We start from the raw sequence: 21701 nt of genomic DNA on the forward strand, positions 1-21701 counted from the left end.
CAAACTTAAAGAAAAAATCAGATATCCAAGTACAGGAAGAAAGGGTCCCAAACAGGAAGAACGCAAACAGATACACACCAAGACATATCATAATCAAGATGGCCAGAGTCAAGGATAAAGAAATGATCCTAAAGGCAGCAAGAGAAAAGCAAAGAGTGAGTTACAAGGGAACCCCCATAAGGCTCTCAGCTGATTTCTCTGCACAAACACTACAGGCCAGAAGGGAGTGGCAAGATATATTCAAAGCCCTGAATGAAAAAAGATGCAGCCTAGGATACTTTATCCAGCAAAGCTATCCTTTAGGATAGAAGGAGACATAAAGAATTTCACAGACAAGAAAAAGCTACAAGAGTTTAGCAACACTAAACCCATGCTAAAAGAAATATTGAAAGGTCTACTCTAAATAGAAAAAGCAGCAGGATGCTATAGAAATGAGAAACTCATAACTGGAAAGGTGATAACTCATGAATTACAAATAAAATAAACATGAAATTGTAAAAGAAGACATCTAAATCATTAAGAGTGGGAGAGGTAAGCAAGAAAATATAGAGTTTTTTTTTCTTTGTTTTTAAAATTTTTTGTTTTCAGTAGGATGGGTTCGAGATATAGTAATGGGCTAACAGACTTACAGAAAAGGGTAACCACATGCCAAAAACTTACAAGGGAGTCACAAAAACCAAATAAAATCCATGATAATACAAAGGAAAATTACCAAACCACAAAAGGAAGAAGAAAGGAACAAAGAGGAAATACCAAATCAACTGCAAAGATAAGTTCAAAATGGCAATAAACACACATCTATCATTAATTACTGTAAATGTTAATGTACTAAATGCTCCAGTCAAAAGACACAGAGTGGCAGACTGGATAATAAAGCAAGAACCTTCAATATGCTGCATACAAGAGACCCACTTTAGGGAGAAGGACACATATAGATTGAGAGTAAAAGGATGGAAAAGGATATTCCATGCAAATGGAAAAGCCAAAATAGCAGGTGTTGCAGTACTGATTTCAGACAAAATAGACTTTAAAACAAAGGCCATAAAGAAAGATAAAGAAGGACATTTTATAATGATTAAAGGAGTGATACAAGATGAGGATATTACACTCGTTAATATATATGCACCCAATATAGGAGCACCTAAGTACATAAAACAATTACTAACAGAGATAAAGGGGGATATTGATGGGAATACAATCACAGTTGGAGATTTTAACACCGCATTAACATCACTAGACAGATCTTCCAGACAGAAAATAAATAAGGCAACAGAGAAATTAAATAATACAATAGAAAAATTAGATTTGGTGGATATTTTCAGAGCATTACACCCCCCAAAATAGGATATACATTCTTTTCAAATGCACATGGAACATTTTCAAGGATTGGTCATGTACTTGGGCACCAAAGAAACCTCAACAATTTTAAGAAGATAGAAATTATCTCAAGCATCTTTACTGACCACAATGCCATGAAACGAGAAATCAACAACAGAAAAACAAAGGAGAAAAAAAGGAAAGCATGGAGATTAAACAATATGTTATTAAAAAAACAATGGGTCAATGAGGAAATCAAAGCTGAAATTAAAAAATATCTTGAGACAAATGACAATGAAAGCACAACCACACAAATTTATGGGACACAGCAAAGGTAGTGCTAAGACGGAAGTTTACAGCGATACAAGCCGTCCTCAAAAAAGAAGAACAATCTCAAATAAATAATTTAACCCACCAACTGAATGAACTAGAAAAAGAAGAGCAAAAATCTCCAAAAGGCATCAGAAGGAGGGAAATTATAAAGATTAGGGAGGAAATAAATAAAATAGAGGTTAACAAGGTCATAGAAAAAAATCAACCAAACCAAAAGCTGGCTTTTTGAAAAAGTAAATAAAATCGAGAAACCTCTGGCAAAACTCACAAAGAAGAAAAAAGAGAGAGCATAAATTAGCAAAATAAGAAAGGAAAATGGACAAATTACAACAAATACAATAGAAATACAGACTATCATATGAGAATATTGTGAAAACCTATATGGAACCAAACTGGATAACCTAGAGGAGATGGACAAGTTTCTGGAAACATACTGTCCACCAAGACTGAATCAAGAGGAAACTGACCACTTGAACAAACCAATCACTAGAAATGAAATCGAAATAGGAATAAAAAAACCTCCCTACAAACAAAAGTCCAGGACCGGGCAGCTTCACCAGGGAATTCTACCAAACATACAAAAAAGAACTCATACCAGTCCTTCTCAAACTCTTCCAGAAGATTGAAAAGGAGGGAATACTCCCAAACTCATTCTATGAAGCCACCATCACCCTGATACCAAAACCAGGCAAAGATACTACCAAAAAAGAGAATTATAGACCAATATCACTGATGAACATATCCACCAAAATCCTCACCAAAATATTAGCAAATAGAATCCAACAACACATAAAAAAGATTATACATCATGACCAAGTGGAGTTCATCCCAGGGACAAAAGGGTGGTTCAACATATGCAAATCAATCAATGTAGTACATCACATCAACAAGAGAAAGGACAAAAACCACATGATCATCTCAATCGATGCAGAAAAAGCATTTGATAAAATTCAACACCCATTTATGATAAAAACTCTCACCAAAGTGGGTATAGAGGGAACATATGTCAACATCATAAAAGCTATATATGACAAACCTACAGCCAGCATAGTACTCAACGGTGAAAAACTCAACAGCTTCCCACTAAAATCTGGGACAAGACAAGGATGCCCACTATCACCAATTCTATTCAACATAGTCTTGGAAGTCCTAGCCACAGCAATCAGACAAGAGAGAGAAATAAAAGGGATCCAAACTGGAAAAGAAGAGGTAAAAGTGTCACTATAAGCTGACAACATGTTACTATATATAGGAAACCCTAAAAGGTCCTAAAAACCCTAAAAACACAAAAACTTCTAGAGCTGATCGAAGAATTCAGGAAGGTAGCAGGTTACAAGATTAATGTTCAAAAATCAGTTGCATTTCTTTACACTAACAATGGATCAACAGAAAAAGAAAGTAAAGAAACAATCCCCTTTAAAATAGCACCCTAAGTAATAAAATACCTAGGAATAAACCTAACCAAGGAGGTGAAAGAATTATACACAGAAAACTATAAACCACTGATGAGGGAAATTAAAGAATACTTTAAAAAATGGAAAGATAGCCCATGCTCTTGGATTGGAAGAATCAATATTGTTAAAATGGTCACACTGCCCAAGGCAATCTACAGATTTCATGCAATCCCTATCCAATTACCCAGGACATATTTCACAGAACTAGAACAAATCTAATAAAATTTATATGGAACCATCAAAGATCTAGAATTGCCAAAGCATTACTGAAGAGAAAGAAAGAGGCTGGAGGAATAACTCTCCCAGACTTCAGACAATACTATAGAGCTACAGTCATCAAGACAGCATGGTACTGGTACAAAAACAGACATATAGACCAATGGAACAGAACAGAGAGCCCAGAAATGAACCCACAAACTTTTGGTCAACTAATCTTCGACAAAGGAGGCAAGAATACACAATAGAATAAAGACAGTCTCTTCAGCAAATGGTATTGGGAAAAATGGACAGCAGCATGTAAAACAATGAAGCTAGAACACTCCCTTACACCATACACAAAATCAACTCAAAATGGATCAAAGACTTAAACATAAGACAAGATACAATAAACCTCCTAGAGGAAAACATAGGCAAAACATTATCTGACATACATCTCAAAAATTTTCTCCTAGAAGAAATAAAAGCAAGAATAAACAAATGGGAGCTAATGAAACTTACAAGCTTCTGTACAGCAAAGGAAACCAAAAGTAAAACAAAAAGACAACCTACAGAATGGGAAAAAAATTTTTGCAAGTGAAACCGACAAAGGCTTGATCTCCAGAATATATAAGCAGCTCATACGACTCAATAAGAAAAAAATAAACCCAATCCAAAAATGGGCAGAAGACCTAAACAAGCAATTCTCCAAGGAAGACATACAAATGATCAACAGACACATGAAAAAATGCTAAGTATCACTAATTATCAGAGAAATGCAAATCAAAACTACAATGAGGTATCACCTCACACCAGTCAGAATGGCCATCATTCAAAAATCCACAAATGACAAATGCTGGAGAGGCTGTGGAGAAAAGGGAACCCTCCTTCACTGCTGGTGGGAATGTAGTTTGGTGCAGCCACTGTGGAAAACAGTATGGAGATTCCTCAAAAGACTAAGAATAGACTTACCGTATGACCCAGGAATCCTTCTCCTGGGCCTATATCCAGAAGGAACCCTACTTCAGGATGACACCTGCACCCCAATGTTCATAGCAGCACTATTTACAATAACCAAGACATGGTAACAGCCTAAATGTCCATCAACAGATGACTGGATAAAGAAGAAGTGGTATATTTATACAATGGAATACTACTCAGCCATAAAAACCAACAACATAATGCCATTTGCAGCAACATGGATGCTCCTGAAGAATGTCATTCTAAGCGAAGTAAACCAGAAAGAGAAAGAAAAATACCATATGAAATCGCTCATATGTGAAATCTAAAAAAAAAAACCACAAATACAAAACAGAAATAGACATAGAATACAGACTTGTGGTTGCCAAGGGGGCAGGGGGTGGGAAGAGATAGGCTGGGGTTTCAAAATTGTAGAATAGATAAACAAGATTATACTGTATAGCACAGGGAAATATACACAAGATCCTTTGGTAGCTCGCAGAGAAAAAAATGTAATAATGAATATATATATGTTCATGTATAACTGAAAATTTGTGCTCTACACTGGAATTTGACACAACATTGTAAAATGATTATAAATCAATAAAAAAATGTTAAAAAAAATAAAAACAAGGAAATGTTCTGGAACCTTAGCCTAATACAATGAAGGGATATCTTAGGAGAAAATAAATAACATGATTCATTGTTAATCTAATATAACGTTTCTTGGAAGAAAAATATAATACCACTTTTGGTTATATTTCAAGCCCTGATTGTGAGGCTCAAGAAGTCTCCAAACCAGCCTCCAAACCCAGATTTTCCTTGTTGACTGAAGGCTACTCTATAACTGACTTCACCGGACTTCCTGTAGCTTCTTATCACCTGCTCAGCCTAATCACTAAACAAATGGCAAAGAATCATTGTGTGTAGCTTCTTCCCAATTCTGAAGTTGATACAAGACTAACTCACAAAATCAGTTGTTTGCAATTCCCAGAGTTACAAATTATATTTTGTATGTCACCTTACTATCAGAACACTAACCTCCGACTTCTGTTTTTAGACTACATACTGGCAGTTAGGTACTGGATTCAGGCTGACTGTAGGAAACGGCAGGAGTGGGAGAGGGGCTTCCTCTCAGCCTTACCTGTAAGTCAACATGTGGTAAAAGTATCCTTTGGAAAAACGCATGTCTTCTCATAAAATAAAGAATATAGAATAAAAATAAAGAATTCTCTTATAAAGTAAAGAATAGTTTGAGTGTTGCTTTCAGAAAATAAAAAAACAAAACAAAAAACCTTAATCCTCACCAAGTAGAGGGGGAAAAAAGAGCTTAGATTCTAAGACCAACTGTAATCTGTTAGTTATATGGAAAAAGTTAGAAAGAAGAGAGAACTCTAGTTCAAAAATTAAAACCAAAACTATTCATTGGTGGTGTACTATTCTTAGGACTCCACTCATATCTACCAACCCATAAGGTACCCGTTTAAAACACTTCCAAATTCCAGTATCTGCATGTCTTTGCTGAAGGCTTTCTCTCTCCAATGGAAACTGTTTTGCCTGTGTGCATGAAAGGCAGCAGGAGTTCTGGAGAACTAATGTCCCCAAATCCAGCAGTTCTCAACCAGTGACTGACAGGAGTTGGTGTTTAAACATAGCTTCCTTACACTTCAGGTGTAAATAAACCTAAGATGCACATGCTATCCACCATTTTCTATAGTTCCTCAGAATGAATTCACTTCCAATTGCCCACAGTGGTACTTTAAATATAAATGCACCCTTTACTGCCTCCTATCTAAATTTGCCACATCTCTACTTTTGTTTTGTAGAATGCCAGCTAGCCAATCCCAAATCCCTGTTGCCCGTTTGCTTCTTTGGGATCCCAAACCGAGACAGCTACTAAAGTTAATCATTCTCTTAGACCCCATCCCACTTATGACAGGTTACAGATGCCATGAAGAGGTGGGATCTAAGAACCTTCTGAATCTGGGCCATATTCGTCATCATCATCTTCATCATTATTGTTTTATCTAGACAAACAATATTTGATTAATTAATCCACTATTTTCTATTTCTTTATTCACCATTTCTGTTTACATCTTATTCTCTCCTTCTGGACTTGGTTTCATTCTTTTCATAGTATAACATTTAGTATACATTTTAGTAAGAGTTTATTTGCACTCATAACTCATGGTGTTTTTTCCCGAGAATGTTCTTAACTACCATTTCCTTAATAGGTTTATATGGATACAAAATTTTAGCTAATGACTAGATACAAAATTTTAAGTTGCTAATTATATTCTCTTAGTATTTTAATCTTTTTCAATTCATTGGTTTCTATTGGTGTTAGCACTAAGTTAATCTTTGTAAGTAATATTTTATCTGATTGCTTTTTTTAACTTTGATTACATACTTTTTCTTGACTATTCAGTATTTCACTAAAGTCTGTCTATATGTGGATTTATTTTTATTCATCCTGGTTGGGATTCACCATGATTGATGAACATGAGAAATCAAGATTCTCTTCAACTCCAGAAAATTTGCAAGAGTTATGTCTTTTGTATTCTCTCTTTTCTACCCTCTGTATTCACTCTTTCTTGTTAATTAGAAATATGTTGGTCTACTTATTCATTCTTCCAGGTTTCCTGAGTTTGCTTTCATTTTATTTTATTCCTTTAACCCTCTGTGATTCATTCTGAATAATTTATTCACTTCATTTCCAGCTTGCACCTTTTTCAACAGCTTTATCTAATCTGCCATTTAACTCTGCTATGGCTTTTTTCTTGGGATTATAGATTTCATTTCTATATGTTCTTTTGGTTTATTTTAAATTTTGCTCTGATTATTTTTATAGCATCTTGTTTTTTGCTTGTGTTTTCAACTCCATATTTCATTTTTTAAGATGTTTCACCAGACTTATTTTTTATATCTTATAATTTCATTAACTGATAATTCTATGTTTAATTTAGTTGTTTGTTGTCTATGCTGATTCTTATTTATTATGGCTTATTTCATGTTATTTGGGGTTGTGACTTCCTCTTCACAACAGCTTTTGCTCTGAGAACCCGGCACAACCTGCATTGTGAGTGCTTTGTTCCAGAAAGCATTCACATTTGTTTCTTTCAGTGCTAGCACACTAATAACAGAATTAATTTGTTGGCTTTAGGTGTCCTTGGCCTCTCCCATAATATAAATTAAAAGCTAAAACTTTATGAAGAAAAGGATTTGATTACAAACCCTCAGAATCTTTAATTGCTTTCTACTAAGAAGTTAGGTGGGAAGTTCAAGGGTTCTGACTTTATGCAGTCTCAGCTAATTCCCTTTGTAACCAAAGCCTTGTGCCTTCTCCCTGTGGAAGTGTGAAAAACCATGCATTCTGATGACCTGCTCAACAAACACTCCCATAAAAACCACAGCTGCAGCTCCTACTTTTCATACATATCATCAGCTTTCTTTATTTTTATAGCTTCTTGGGATTTTTCTTATTCCCTTGTTAATTAAAGCATATATTTTAGAGTATCTTACTGTGTTTTATCCAATATTTCTAAATGTTTGGAAGCTGAAAGATTTTCATATTATATATTAGGTTGAGCTATATGTAACATTTCCATTTTTGTCAGTCCAAAAGAGTTCAACACCACTGGCTTCATATGGTTCAGTCTAATATTGCCTATGTTAGTGGAAATGAATATCCCTCCAGTCTTTCATCCTGTTAAATAAATGATATTCGCTGGGAATAGCAGCTAGCTTTTTGGTGATTCTGTCAATTGGTTACTAGATATTTGGATAGAATTTGTGGACTATTTCCAAACTAAGACTATTTTCAGTGCCCCATTAGATTTTAAGGTAAAAAATATCACAATCGAATTCTCAAGTTTTAGTGATTCAAGTTAGATTATGGCAATAAGTGCCCAGATGATTCTTTGGGTGCATTTAGGTATTTTTACAGTATTTATCAATATGATAAATACACATTTAAATATAAATCATTAATTTCTTTCATCCACATGTAGAGAAAACCATGCTCTGGACGAACTAAACTCTTGGTAAACTAGCTATTTGCGTCATAGTTTTCTTCTTAAGAAAGCTTTGTATTTACTCTTAATTTTTAAAATAAACATATATTGGCCAAAAAGTGATAGGTTCTCGCTACCTTAGATGTACCAAATTTACTAAATTTATCATTGAAATAAATCACTGAGCAAGACAATCAAAATCTCAAGAATAGCGTTTAAAGGCATTTTCAATGTCATAAGTAAGTCTTTTTTGTTGTTTGTTTCCTAATCTCATTTCAAAATCATTACACCTTTCACAGTCTGGGTTCAGCAGGACAGAAAAGCAAAGTCACGACTTGTTAACAGTTTTTTCAGAGAGCACACTAAAAACATACAGACAACATCATCATAATTTGATCTTATTTACAGTTTTCTCTGTTTTATTCAGCTGCAGATTAAGATTAGCAGGGATTTCTTTAGAGTTATAAATTATCTGGAGAATAAGATGATGCATAAACTGGCACTGCAGTATAGCTGCCTCCATTCAGCTCATAAAATAGTCCTTAAAATTAAATACCTCTTCTCCTGTAACATGTTTGTTTCAATAATAAGCAAAACAAAATATATGAAAACACCTCTCTCATATACAGAGACTAAATGCACTTTATATATCAATGTTCTTTTCACAGGTAAACAACATGATAATGGCACGTATACTGGGTGGTGAGAGTTCATCCACAGTGCATACTTGTGATACTGTGCAAAGACATACCATATAAGTTGAAAAGTGCATTTTCTCTACAGTCTGTTCTGCTTTCCCTCACATGATCATATATATCATTAACGGATTTGTGAAGCTCTTTTAAAAATTGCATGATTCGTATTATTTTATTATCCAGACTAAAACTCAGGGTGCCAAACTTTGGTAGCTGAGTTTTGCTTTCTTCTCTCCTATTTGAACTAATTAATTAATTTCACACAGAAGATGATGATTTTCATCCTGTACACATACAATTCAATTGTTTTACCACAGAGGTCACTATGTTTTATTTCTAACTGGCACATAAACTGATGCCTCCATGCCATGAAGTTTTGGCTGCCATTTGCCAAAACTTCAAAACAGGTTAGGTACTGCCACTCAGTATAGATGGTAATCAGATTAAGAAATCTATTTTAAGATGATCTTCTTTGAAATTCCTGTTTGCGATTTTCTTTTATTGCTGCCTTTATGAAATCATTACATGCTCAGAAGTTTTGTTCTGAGAACAAATTCACACTCAACATTTTAATATAAGTCCTGGTCAATGTTTATATTTATGACTTTATTGTATTTTGTAGTATTTGTGATCCTATTTTATCACTACCTTCATGCTTTAGTGAGTGACTTCTAAGCTATTGATCCTTTTCTGTGAGTTGGGATACAATAAAGCAATATCCCAGCTACAATATAAATGCAAATTTAATAAATTTAATTAATAAAACACAATTTATATGAAAATACCTTAGTCAAGACAAATTACTGCCTTTAAATGAATGTTAGCCTAGATCAACTACTCAGTACAATACTTACAGTCCATTATTAAAAAACTTAATAATTATTATGGATGTAATAGAATTTCTGTGAAAAGCAGTTAACCTCAAACTTCAAATGTATGAAATATATGTGGACAAAAGGTTTCATCTCTTTATATTCATAGAAAATTATCAAATATCCATTGGACAATTGATAGTCTGCCACACTTTTAAGATGACTCCAGTCAACGAAGAGCCATTCTGTACAGGGGAGGCATAACCTTCATAAGCAGAAAGTAATCCAGCAATTATTTCAAAGATTCAAATGATAAACAACAGTGCATGAAGTAGGGCAGAGGAAATGGTAATGATAAGCAGGAAGAGGAAATGTTAGGCAGGGCCATTTTGATATAAAATCTGTAGCTTCCAATTTCTCCCTATAGACTTTCTGTTTTGTCTTGGTTCCAGTCTATTGAGAATGATGCTAGAAATGCCTGGGGGCATTTACCTGGGCCCCTATTACCTGTGGCCAACTCCACAGACATTTCCCCATCCAGAGACAAGCCCTTATGGCTCTTTTTTTTTTTTTAACATTTTAAAAATTGAGTTATAGTCATTTTACAATGTTGTGTAAGCTCTTGTGGTTCTTATGATTACAGAACACACCTTAGCAACAACTATCATGGAAATTTGGGGGAAAAAAAAGATATACTATTCACAAGTCTTGACGGGTACATGACATTCCAGGGACCACACAGTGAGGTCATGGGAAGAGACAGAGTGAGGGGACCTGGTTTCTGCCTTTATTGGAATATGAGAGTGGGCCTAAAGTTTCATGGGTTCACTCTTTATTCGTAAAGCATAAGAGTAAGAACTAAAGCACAGGAAGGAAAATGTAGGGTCATTCAAGTGGTCATTTATCTAGGTAAGCCAGGGCTTTCTGAAAGGGAAATTTCATGAGTGGGGCAGCCTGATTTCTTATCTAGTTCTTTTACTAGTAGCTGTGTCATGCAGCTGGCAGTATCTTTATTTGAGAGGATATCTTTAAAATGGATGCCTCAGGACTCAAAAGCTTAACATCAGGTACTTACACTACATTTACCCCCTCCAGTTAGGCTTCTTCGGCCACTAGTCTGCTGAAACAGGAAAGTAGCATATTACTTCTATGTTGTCCAATACAGCAATCACAGATCTGTTCCCACCTAATTTATTTGACTTATTAACAGCATTGAATTCACAGAAAACACTATTCTCTTGGCTTCCATGATACCACACTTTCCTCTTTCCTATGTCTGAACATTCCACTGGGCCCCAGGTTAAGTTAGCTGCCTACTTAGCGTTAACATTTTCATACGTAATAATTATCTAAAACTGAATTGAATTCAGTTAATCGTTTCCTTCCCTAGTCTTTCTCATCTTGGTAAAAGTCATAATCACTGAGCCCATTACATGTCTTTCTTGACATGTGAACACTAACTCTAAAACATATCCAAAAAATCATCTTTACTGGTAACCACTCTAAGCCAAGCCATCATCAGCTATCAACTGAACTGCTTCAAATGTCTCCTAGCTTCTTTGTTAGCTTATAGTCCATTCTCTATATAAGAACCCAGAGTCATCTTTTTAAAGCATAAATGAGATCATAACACCTCTTTGTCAACAATTCTAATTAAGACCTAAAAGATGTTTCTTGACTTCAGTCATGTCCACATTGCAAACCTTTTTAACACTGGCTTGTGAGGACTTAGCCATATTCTCTCTCCTGCTCCTACAATGCAGTGTCTGGTCCCAAACTGAGGACTTTATACTGTGTATTTTTTCCCTGGAATACTCTTCCTTCTGATCTTCATGTGCCTGCCTTTTTTGAATCACTTGGATCTCAGCTGCAGAGTCATCTACTTAATGAAATGTTCCCTGATCATCTAAATCATCATTCCAGCCACTCCCTAACATATTTACAAGTCTTAATTTCTTTGCAGTAGATTTCACTATCCAAAATAAGCCTTTATATAATCATTTATTAGTTTATTGTTTGTCTTCTCTCCACTAGAATGAAAGTTACATGAGTCCAGAAACTTTTTCTCATTTTTCATTGTATCACCCTTAATTAAAAAAAGAAATATTCAATAAATATTTGTTGAATGAATGGATGGTAAATTAATAAATGAATAATTTGGTAACAAAAGCAATGTGAGATACATTGAATGACAGGAAGAATTAACAATGACAAGTTGAGAAGCTAAATGGCAAAGTAAATAATGATGCCATTTATTTGAATTTAAAACCCAGAGAATGAAGTTTATAAGAGCCATTTTGAATTGGACAAATAGGAAGTAGCAGGATATCAAAGTAGTGACTTTCAGTAGTTTGGATCTCAGTGGAGAGACTGGGACCAGAAAAACAGAACTAGATTCACTTGAATGAAGTTAGTACTTATCACTGACATAGTTGACCTTACTAAGAGAAAAATACAGAAGAGAATGACAAGCTCTGAATGTCTAAGAATGGAAGATATAACAAGTCGTAGGGGGGAGAAGGGGGAAAAAATATAGGTTAGAGGAAAAAGATAAATTCAAATTTACACAATCCAAGAATGAGGTGAGGAGGGTCTTTCCCATACAACTAATGTTCAATGTCACCAACCACAATGAATGTTCAGTAAATGTTGAGTTGGATGAAAACTGAAGAATTTGAACTGGACTAAGATAGTAAGATCTGCAGCCAGTTTGTAAATGGTCGAAGAGTGAGAAAAAAATGAAGTAGTGGAGACAATGAACATGGGCTACTCTCCCAAGGTATGACACTAGACTGTACAAAAATAAAGAATAAAAATTTGAATATCTTTTTAAGATAGAGAAAACTTGAATATGTTTGTAAATCAAGTAGAAATGACCAGAGAAGTGGGAGGATTAAAGATGTAAACTGGAGGGAGGTGAAGATGTGACTAAGGGGTCAGACAAAATGGATACAATATAGTGACTGCAGAGTGACTGAGACCACATTCTGAAAACAGTGATGGCTTTTATCACCAAAACATCAGGAGGTAAAGTGGATAGGTTCACAGCACATATTATGGACTAGAGCTCTATTAAGATCATGTTAGAAGAGAACATTCTACAGGCAGTGTAGGTAAGATTCCACTAACAAACTCTCCCTGGGGCTTCACCACTATGTGATCACTATGAACTCTTTCACTTCCATTGCAACTACCTGTTTGTTCCATTGCAATTACCTGAACAGCCATAATGCCCGCATCCTCTTTAATTTAAAAGGAAAAAAAAAAAAAAGATGGTGTATGAGAACAAATTTTGTCACCCCAAAATATGTCTCTTTTGGCATAAGGATTATTTTAGACTGATTATTTGTAAGAGATAGCAAACTCAGGAAGCTTTCTTTACCTCTTCCTTAAACACCTAAAAGAATTAAGATACAGTGCCTATAGCAAGAAAACAGCTATTATCATAGATAACTGCAAAAAGTATGAGCTAAGTGTAATAAACTTCAGGGAACGTAGCAAGGCCTGCTTCTCCACCTTTCTCTCAGTGCCCCTTTGTCTCTGCATGGCTTGACGATTATTTGCTTACTGTGAATTGTCTTCCTTTCCTCTTTTGAAATTCCCCTAGCCTCTTCTCCTTTGCTCAGGATGGCATATAAACCTCAATAGCCTAGCTGTCAGAGGCTCTCATCTTTTGGGCCTCCAGTATATACTTAATAAATTTGTTTTTCTCCTGTTAATCTCTTGTTTATCACAGGGGATGTCTCAGCCAAGAACCTAGAAGGGTAGAGGAAAAATTATTTTTCCTCCCCAACAGTAGGTAACAGAAATTGCAAAAAATAGACTACGAAGCATATTTTCAGCCAATTTTGCTCACATAACAATAGGATGACACTGCTCAAGACAGAATCAGTGTAATGCTAATAGCAGCTTCTTTTCTCCCTAAATGTGTCCCAGTTTTGGATGATAAACATGATCTATAGTCATCCTCTATAAAAATACATAATATTATACAACATTTTAACAATACCTTATAGTAGAGGTAAAGTACAAGATCACACTGCAACAATATTCAGTGATTCATAAGTAATAAGAAAATGGGCAGCAGAATTTATTCAAGTTTGTGACCTGTCAAGATCATAGTTAGGGGATAAAATAATATCAGTAGTATTTGGCAGTATGCTCCAGGCACTGCTCCCCCCTAACACATGTAATCTCATTTAATCTTCACAGCAAGCCTAGGAGAGAGGTACTTTATACTTCCCACCTGGCAGGTATACTGGGAGACTGAAAAATTAACTAACTTGACTAAGACAACAGCGTGGCAAATGGTGGAACTTACAACCAAAAGCAGACAATTTGGTTGAATTTTAATGTATTTGTGAGTTCAGAAGTAAAAAAGACTGGGATGTGGTTTAGGGGAAGAATGACCAGTGGGAGACTCTACCCTAGGATGATCAGTAAAAGGCAAGAGTTGAACTTAAGGGCAAAACACATGTTCAGTTGAAGGCAGCAGCTGATTGAGTGTGCAAATAAAAGGCTGTGGTCAGAGAAAGGGGTTTCAAAGTTTAAGGCCAAGTACATGAAATCATGTTAAATATTGACAGACCTGGGAAGTAACCCTACTTGTGATTGGCTGAAACACACTAGTAGAGCTGAGGAAAGTTTTAGAAGTTAAGGAAGTCAAGAATTATGAACTAATAAGTTAACTGAAAAAATACTGAAATATAAATAAAGTAGAAGTAGTAAGATCTCAAAGAGGGAAGTGAAAAAGAACAAAAGATACTGTTATGAAATAAACTTCAGGTAAAGCTAATAATTTTCATCTTTGTTTTTAAAACACACACACACAGTTATACTAAAAAAATTTTAATTCTAAAACCAGGTATTGAAGAGGAAAATTTAGAAATGTAAAACTGAGTGTTTAACAAATGCACCTTTTCTTCGTAATACTATATATAACTGTTAATGTACTCAGAATAAGTTGTCTAATTACCAATCAGAATGTCAAAACAGCTGAACTTATTATCAGTATAAAAATAGATTTATATTTCCATCAGCTCAAGACAAATTTTCCATAATGGTCAAAGTACCCCATTATCCATGAAACCCAAAACAAAGAGTAAATCTCCACCGACCTAATTATGTAATGAGAGAGAATTGGCTTTCCTTTTATTCAAAAGCCATTTAGTTCTTTCAGATGTCCCTCGATAGAAACAGATTTCGTAACTTAAAAAGGAAACTCATTTAATCAACTGATATTGTTTGTCCCTTTGTTTGTTCCAATAATTGCAACATTTTTAACACCAAAGGAAAAACACTGAGCCTGTCCTTAAAAGACTCTTTTTTTACTCACATATTGAAGCAGGAAGGATTATATTTATACAGAAGTTGAAATAGCTTTATTTGAGTTAGGAGAGAAACAGTGATAAACTCGTGCCACCAATTATGTAACAGAAAGCCTCATGAGGAAGCAGCACTTTAGCTCGTAGAGGCTTTAGAAAAGTGAATTTGACAATGTTCATTTCACCTCCCTTCAACACACACAGGCAACATCATTATTTGTCAATAGAAAATGGCTGTGAAAGAAAAAAATACCATTGGATATTAACCTACTTTGCCAATCCTCTCCATAAGATTCATCAATATACAGTATATTAAAAAATGATTTCTACTGTTTAGCCTATTAAAATAAGTACCTTTTGCATTTAAAAAGTTAAGAGCTATTGGGCTATATTTTGGTTATCAAAGAGACTAATACTTACAATTTAGATTTACTGAAAAAACAATTGAAGTCAGTAATAAAAGATTCTGAAAATAAACAGAAAATACTGAAAATTGAGTATTAAGATTCAGTAAATATCTCTGAGTAACCTTATACATCCCTAATCCTTCTGTCCTTAAATGCCTCTACAGCTAGTAGGAAAATTTCCTTATTTGCAGTGTCTTTTTTTTTTTTTTTTTTTTTCTAAATAGCAAAACCGTATAGAAACTGTCAGGTCCCTATGGTTTGGTGGAAACCCTCAATAGTATAGACATATTTCTTAACCTTGCTTGAAGTTTCAAGATTGGTTTTTGAACAATTCCAAAATACCTTTCACATTTCATATTGAAAGCTATATACAAAATGGTAGTGTATTTTCCCAACACCCTTCAGAGGTCACTAAATGCATTTTTATTTTCACTTTTAAACTGTGTCTGCATTATGGCAAGGCGATCCAATGACAAGTGAAAAATTCACCCCAGAGGAGATTTTCTCTAAACCATGCTGAACAATTTCTTTGGAAATCTTTCCTACCCAACTGCAGTTTTGGAAATATTTAATTTATTGCTGTCAATAAAAAAATCTCTTTTAATCTATAGGTGATTAATCTTAAGAGTATATAGAAGAGGAAGAGAAAACTCGGCTCACAAAGTCTTCTATTTTATTCATTTCATGGTATCTGTTCTTTCACTCCATAGCACTAGTCAATGTCCAATTCCAATTACAACTCAGGGAAACCTTCAAAAATATAGTCTAAATTAGTCCCTTTAACATTAAATATCTTCTTCATTATTCTCCAATCTGCCTGCATTTATATCCCTTTCTATCAACAGGAGCATAAGTATCCCAATATCTCCATTAATACAGAAACTGAAAAATTCCTGATGTACATTTCGCTGAGAGTTGTCCAGGATTATGGACAATACAGTCCTAATGATCAATACATCAAATATCTCAAGTTACTGAAGAGTTTCATCTGCCACCTAAAGCAACAGATGCCTTCATATTTGTATTAATGTGTCCCTTATCCACAGTAGATACAATCAGTACCAGGCAAGATTATCTCCATTCTTTGAAATAACAATAATAGCACAGTTCAGCTGGTGAGCTTTGGAGTCAGACTGCCCAGGTTAGTTTGGAATATGATAATATCTATGCATCCTTAGGTAGGCTATCTAACTCCTATTTCTTTCTGTTTCTTCATCCAGATATTGAAGATAGTAACAGAATCTTCCCTATAAGGTTAGTGTAAGGACTAAATGGAATATCGTACATGGCTTTCTTGTTAGAACCCAGAGTTTCTGGCACAAAATCAGACTTAAGAAGCATTACCTGGCTTTTGTTGATGTTGCTGTTTTTTGTTTTTATTATATTTTTTTTACCAGCACTGGGATAAGCATACTTCCTCAGAAAATCATTTAATCATTTAAGTCATTATGTAAATATAAAGCTGGTTCACACTTGAGGAAAGGTCATATTCTGCATATCTGAGTTCACTCTGGTTCTCCTTAAATAGAAGACACACAGAAGAGTTCACTGTTAAACTCTTTCAGTTTAGGTGAGCTTATCACTAGGTAGGACGTCTAGCAGAAACCAGAAGCAGAAACTACTTCTGTAGGTTCTTGCTGCCATTTAAATATACTAACCCAGTCCCTAAATGTTACAAACATAATGTTGTGTTGGGCCCAAGGGTTACCTTTGTATTTTGTCTCATTAATCTCAATCATTTCAAAATATTCTCTCTGCTATAATGTCAGAATCTCAATGGAAAGAAATTTCCTCATTGAATATCAAGTTATAAAATAATTGTTTCAGTAGGGGAAAGAGGCTAAATGAGACAGAATCAGGTCAGCACAACAGCAGGGTTAATCTTTCAGGAACTTTAGGGATGGTGTTGTTTTCTTTCATTGTGTTTTTTATAGATATAAATACATATTTATAAAATATAAGCATCATTGAAAATATTCAACATAATCACATCCAACTTTTGCTTAAAGGCAAAGTTTTTTTTATTATATATTCTTATAACTTTTATCAATAAATTTGTGCAATGTTTGCAAGGAATAGTCACATAAAGCAGTTGTCTCTCCATTACTTTAATCTAGTTCCCAATGTCATTGTGACATCCAATTTGCTTCTAGCCAGTGGTACAAATAATGTTCACTAATCCTTTGAATTATTTCACTATAATAGAGTTCTAAGATGGCCTGCATGATCTCCATTCTTTAGTGTTACACACTGAATATTTCCCTCCTCTTGAGAGTGATTGCGACCAGTAATCTGATTCTAACAGAATATGACAAAAGTCTCATAATTAGGTTATGATATTTTTCAGCTTTACTGAGGTATAATTGGCCAATAAAACGGAAAGATATTTAAAGCATGTATCATGATGGTTTGATATATGTATACATTTTGAAAAGATTTCCCCCATCTAGTTATCACATCCACCATTTCACATATCTACATTTTTGTGTATATGAAAACATTTAAGTCCTATTCTCTAGCAAATTTCAATTATATAATACAGTGCTGTCAACTGTAGTCACCATGTTATATACTGAATCCTCAGATCTTGCTCATCTTGTAGCTGAAAGTTTGTACCCTCTTACCAGTCTCTCCCTATTTCTAACACCTGCCTCCACTACCCCTGGTAACCACTTTCTACTCTCTGAGTTTGATATTCTTCTCTTTTTAGATTCCACATATAAGGGATACCACACAGTATTTGTCTTTCTTTCTCTGGCTTATTTCACTTATTGTAATGCTAACATTCTGAATGAGCTTGGAAATGAATTCTCCCCAAGGAGACTCCATGTGAGAATGCAGCCCTGGCCAACACCTTATTATAGCCCTGTGAGACCCTGATCAGAGGACCAGGTAAGGCATGACCAAAATCTTGGCCACAGAAACTATGAGATAATAAATGTGTATTGTTTTAAGCCACTAAATGTGCTGTAATGTGTTAACAGTCATAGAAAACTAATATACTTATTTTTCCAAATCATATGTTGAAGAAATCAGGAAATAACAAGATGAAGCCATATCATTTCTTTTAGTTACTCAAAACCTGGACTTTTGCTTTCTTCTCATATCTGGCTAGATTTATATAAAATCTGGTAGTTTATGATATCTTCTCTTCATCTTCAGCTACCCTTTATGGGAAGTATGGACAATGTTTTAAAGAAAGAGAAACATATTCCATGTCCCAAGTTCCATCATCAGTAATTTTACCTATTTCAGATGTAGTCAGCTCTATGTATAGCAGTTGGATGTAATTTAAATAACTCAAATAGCTTAAATATAAAGGAGATTGATTATGTCAAATGACAAGAAGATAAGGAGATTCATAGCCTAACTGTGGAATATCCATACAATGGAATACTATACAGGTGTAAAAAAACAAATAAGGAAATTTTCTATAAACCAAATTGGAGTGATTAGGAAGACATAATGTTAACCAGAAAAAGCAAAGTACAAAAAGTACATATAATATGCTTGCTATATTTTGTATAAGAAAGAAGGGAAATAAAATTTACTTGAATCTTCTAATTTCTGCAAAACAAACACAGGAAGAATAAAACAGAAACTAATGAAATTGGTTCCACGAGGAGGTGGGTAAGAAAGGGGCAGAGGGTTAGGAGAGAGAGACATGTTCCTGACTATATCTTTTTGTAGTTCTGACTTTTGGACATGTGTTGATATTTTGCGTACTTTAAAAAACTCAAATCAACAGGATGGGGAAATCTATAAAAATGAATACAAACAGAAACAAACAAGCCTGACATATTTTAAATAAATAACATAACATAAAAAAATGTCAAGAAGCTTATCAGTAGGGCAGGCTCTAGGCTCTGCAAACTAAAACTCCAGCTCAGCTTCTTTATGATTCTTTTAGCAATTTCTTTTTCTAAGTTGGTTTCATCCTGCAGCAGATTCAGTAATCACATCTAGACATACAAGTCTGGCGTTCAAAGAAGAGCTGCTCTTTTCTATTCATTTTCATTCATTCATTCATTGTTTTCTCTCTCTCTCTCTCTCCAAATAAACCTTCCCTAGAAAGTGTCCAGCAGATGTTTTATGTCTCATTGGCTACAATTAAATGTTATTACATTTCTCCTTAATCACTGACAAAGTTTAGCCAATCTAACTTTATCTTAAGTTTAGGCCAATCTTAACCTTCCCTGAAGGCTAGATAACATAATCAAACTAGGATTTTGTTAGTGGGAATACACAAAAATGAGAAGAGAGTTTAGGAAGTAATACTTTAAGAAGTTATACCGTGATGGGTATTGAAGGACAAGTAAGTAATATTCAGGCAAAAATGGAGGAGAGAAACTGAATGCAGAGGGTTAGACTTGTGCCTAAATTAGGATAGATGTAATATAGCTGAAGGGGGCGAGGATAAAGAGGGGAAAATAATTTCTGAAATATTTAGGTAGTAGAATTAGGAAGATTTTTTAATCTATTGTAAAATATTCATTTTCCCTAAAACATCACACACATAATCTAACTTTCTTCATCTGGTTCACTTATAAAATTGAACTATTTTCAAAGATAATCTATGAAATCTTGGAAATACATAATATTCATATTAAAGGGCACAAATGAGTTAATTTCTTTTATCTAATCTGAACATTTCAGACTTGAGAGCAGCTACAAAGTGACCAGTATGCTAATTGCAAATACCAGAGATAATTGATTCAAAGTATGAGAGCCACTTAGGCATGAACAGCCTTCAAGACAGAAAACCAAAAAGCAGCAACTGTTAAAGCAAATTGTCCTCTAATAAAAGTCCTCTTACCTAATTTTAAGCTGTCCATTCCTTTAGAAAAATCTTCAACCAGCATTGTGAAGAGATCCATGTCTTTTAAATATCCAGTGTAAGGCTTTAAACTGTGGTACTCCTGAATAATGTTGCTAAGTTCAAAATAATTATATATGACTCCCCATAATTAAAATAAAATTGTTAAATTAGAAAAGACAATTAAAGCTGGAGTAAAATGATCTGTGTTAAAATCATAAAATTGTCATTACTTTAATTATTAGCACGATCCATTTTTAATCTATGACATTTACAAAGCAAGAGATTTTACTTATCCAGTCTTATTAGCATAATAATCACTGCACTTTACATGGCTTTAACAATAAATTACTTTCCTTATATTTAAGTTTCGCCCAGACAAACAGAATTAAATATGTATTGAACTTAAAGGTTAAAGCTCCTTCATTAATTCTGTTACTGTTTTTCATAAGCCAAATTCTCCATTAAGGTACCTCTTGACTTTGTAGCACTGATTCTAATCATTTTCTGGTAATGAACCTCAGACTGACATGAGATAACGCCTTTGGGCATTTTTACTTGTAAGAAACCTCAACCCTTAACCCCTTTCTCTTCATGTGCATAATCACTTGCATAGATCTTCCTACATTTGGGATGTGTCTGTTTCTCTGCATTAATTTTCCATTTTACTATCTCGAAACTACCTTTCTCTTGATTTTTTTCTCTACAATTTTCTTCATTATCTCCCCAGGCCTTCACCCAGTGCACCTGAGGTTTCTTCCCAGTGATTAGCCTTCTTTCCTCCACTTGTTTGGTCGTTAGTTAGAAAAGACTGTTAATGATTTTGATGAATTTTGATTTTGATGGATTGTGAGGATCAACTCTCTTTTTCAGGCCATTGTACCCATGATGAACACTTCCAAAGTATCTTCAAACAGAAATTTCCCTGGTTCATGCAATCCTACTCTCTGAGTTCTAGACTGTAAACTTGGGAATGTAGTATGAACTCCCCCTACCTTTCTTCACATTACATTTTCAATTATTCCACACAATTTGATTAAAAGAGCTATTATAATGTAAGCCTTCTCAAGTTATGTGAGGATAGGTTCCATATAGTCATCTTTCTTCTTTACGTTCTGTAAATATTCTTTGGAAAAAAGTATCTTTCTCATTGATTCTATTTTCCCCAACAATTTTCATCATCTCAGACAGATTTTTTTAATATTTATCTCTTCTAAACTAAATTCCACCAGATACTCCTTTTTTCCAGGAGGGAGTTTGAGCAACACAGCATCCTCTTTAGTATTTCTTTAGAACTTCCCTTTTCTCCAGGTTGCATTCATGTCCCCAGACCTAGAGTCATGTGATCCCACCTGGTTTCATTACCCATTGATCT

The sequence above is a fragment of the Camelus bactrianus genome, chromosome 2, assembly GCF_048773025.1.
Source record: "Camelus bactrianus isolate YW-2024 breed Bactrian camel chromosome 2, ASM4877302v1, whole genome shotgun sequence".
NCBI classification, from domain to species: domain Eukaryota; kingdom Metazoa; phylum Chordata; class Mammalia; order Artiodactyla; family Camelidae; genus Camelus; species Camelus bactrianus.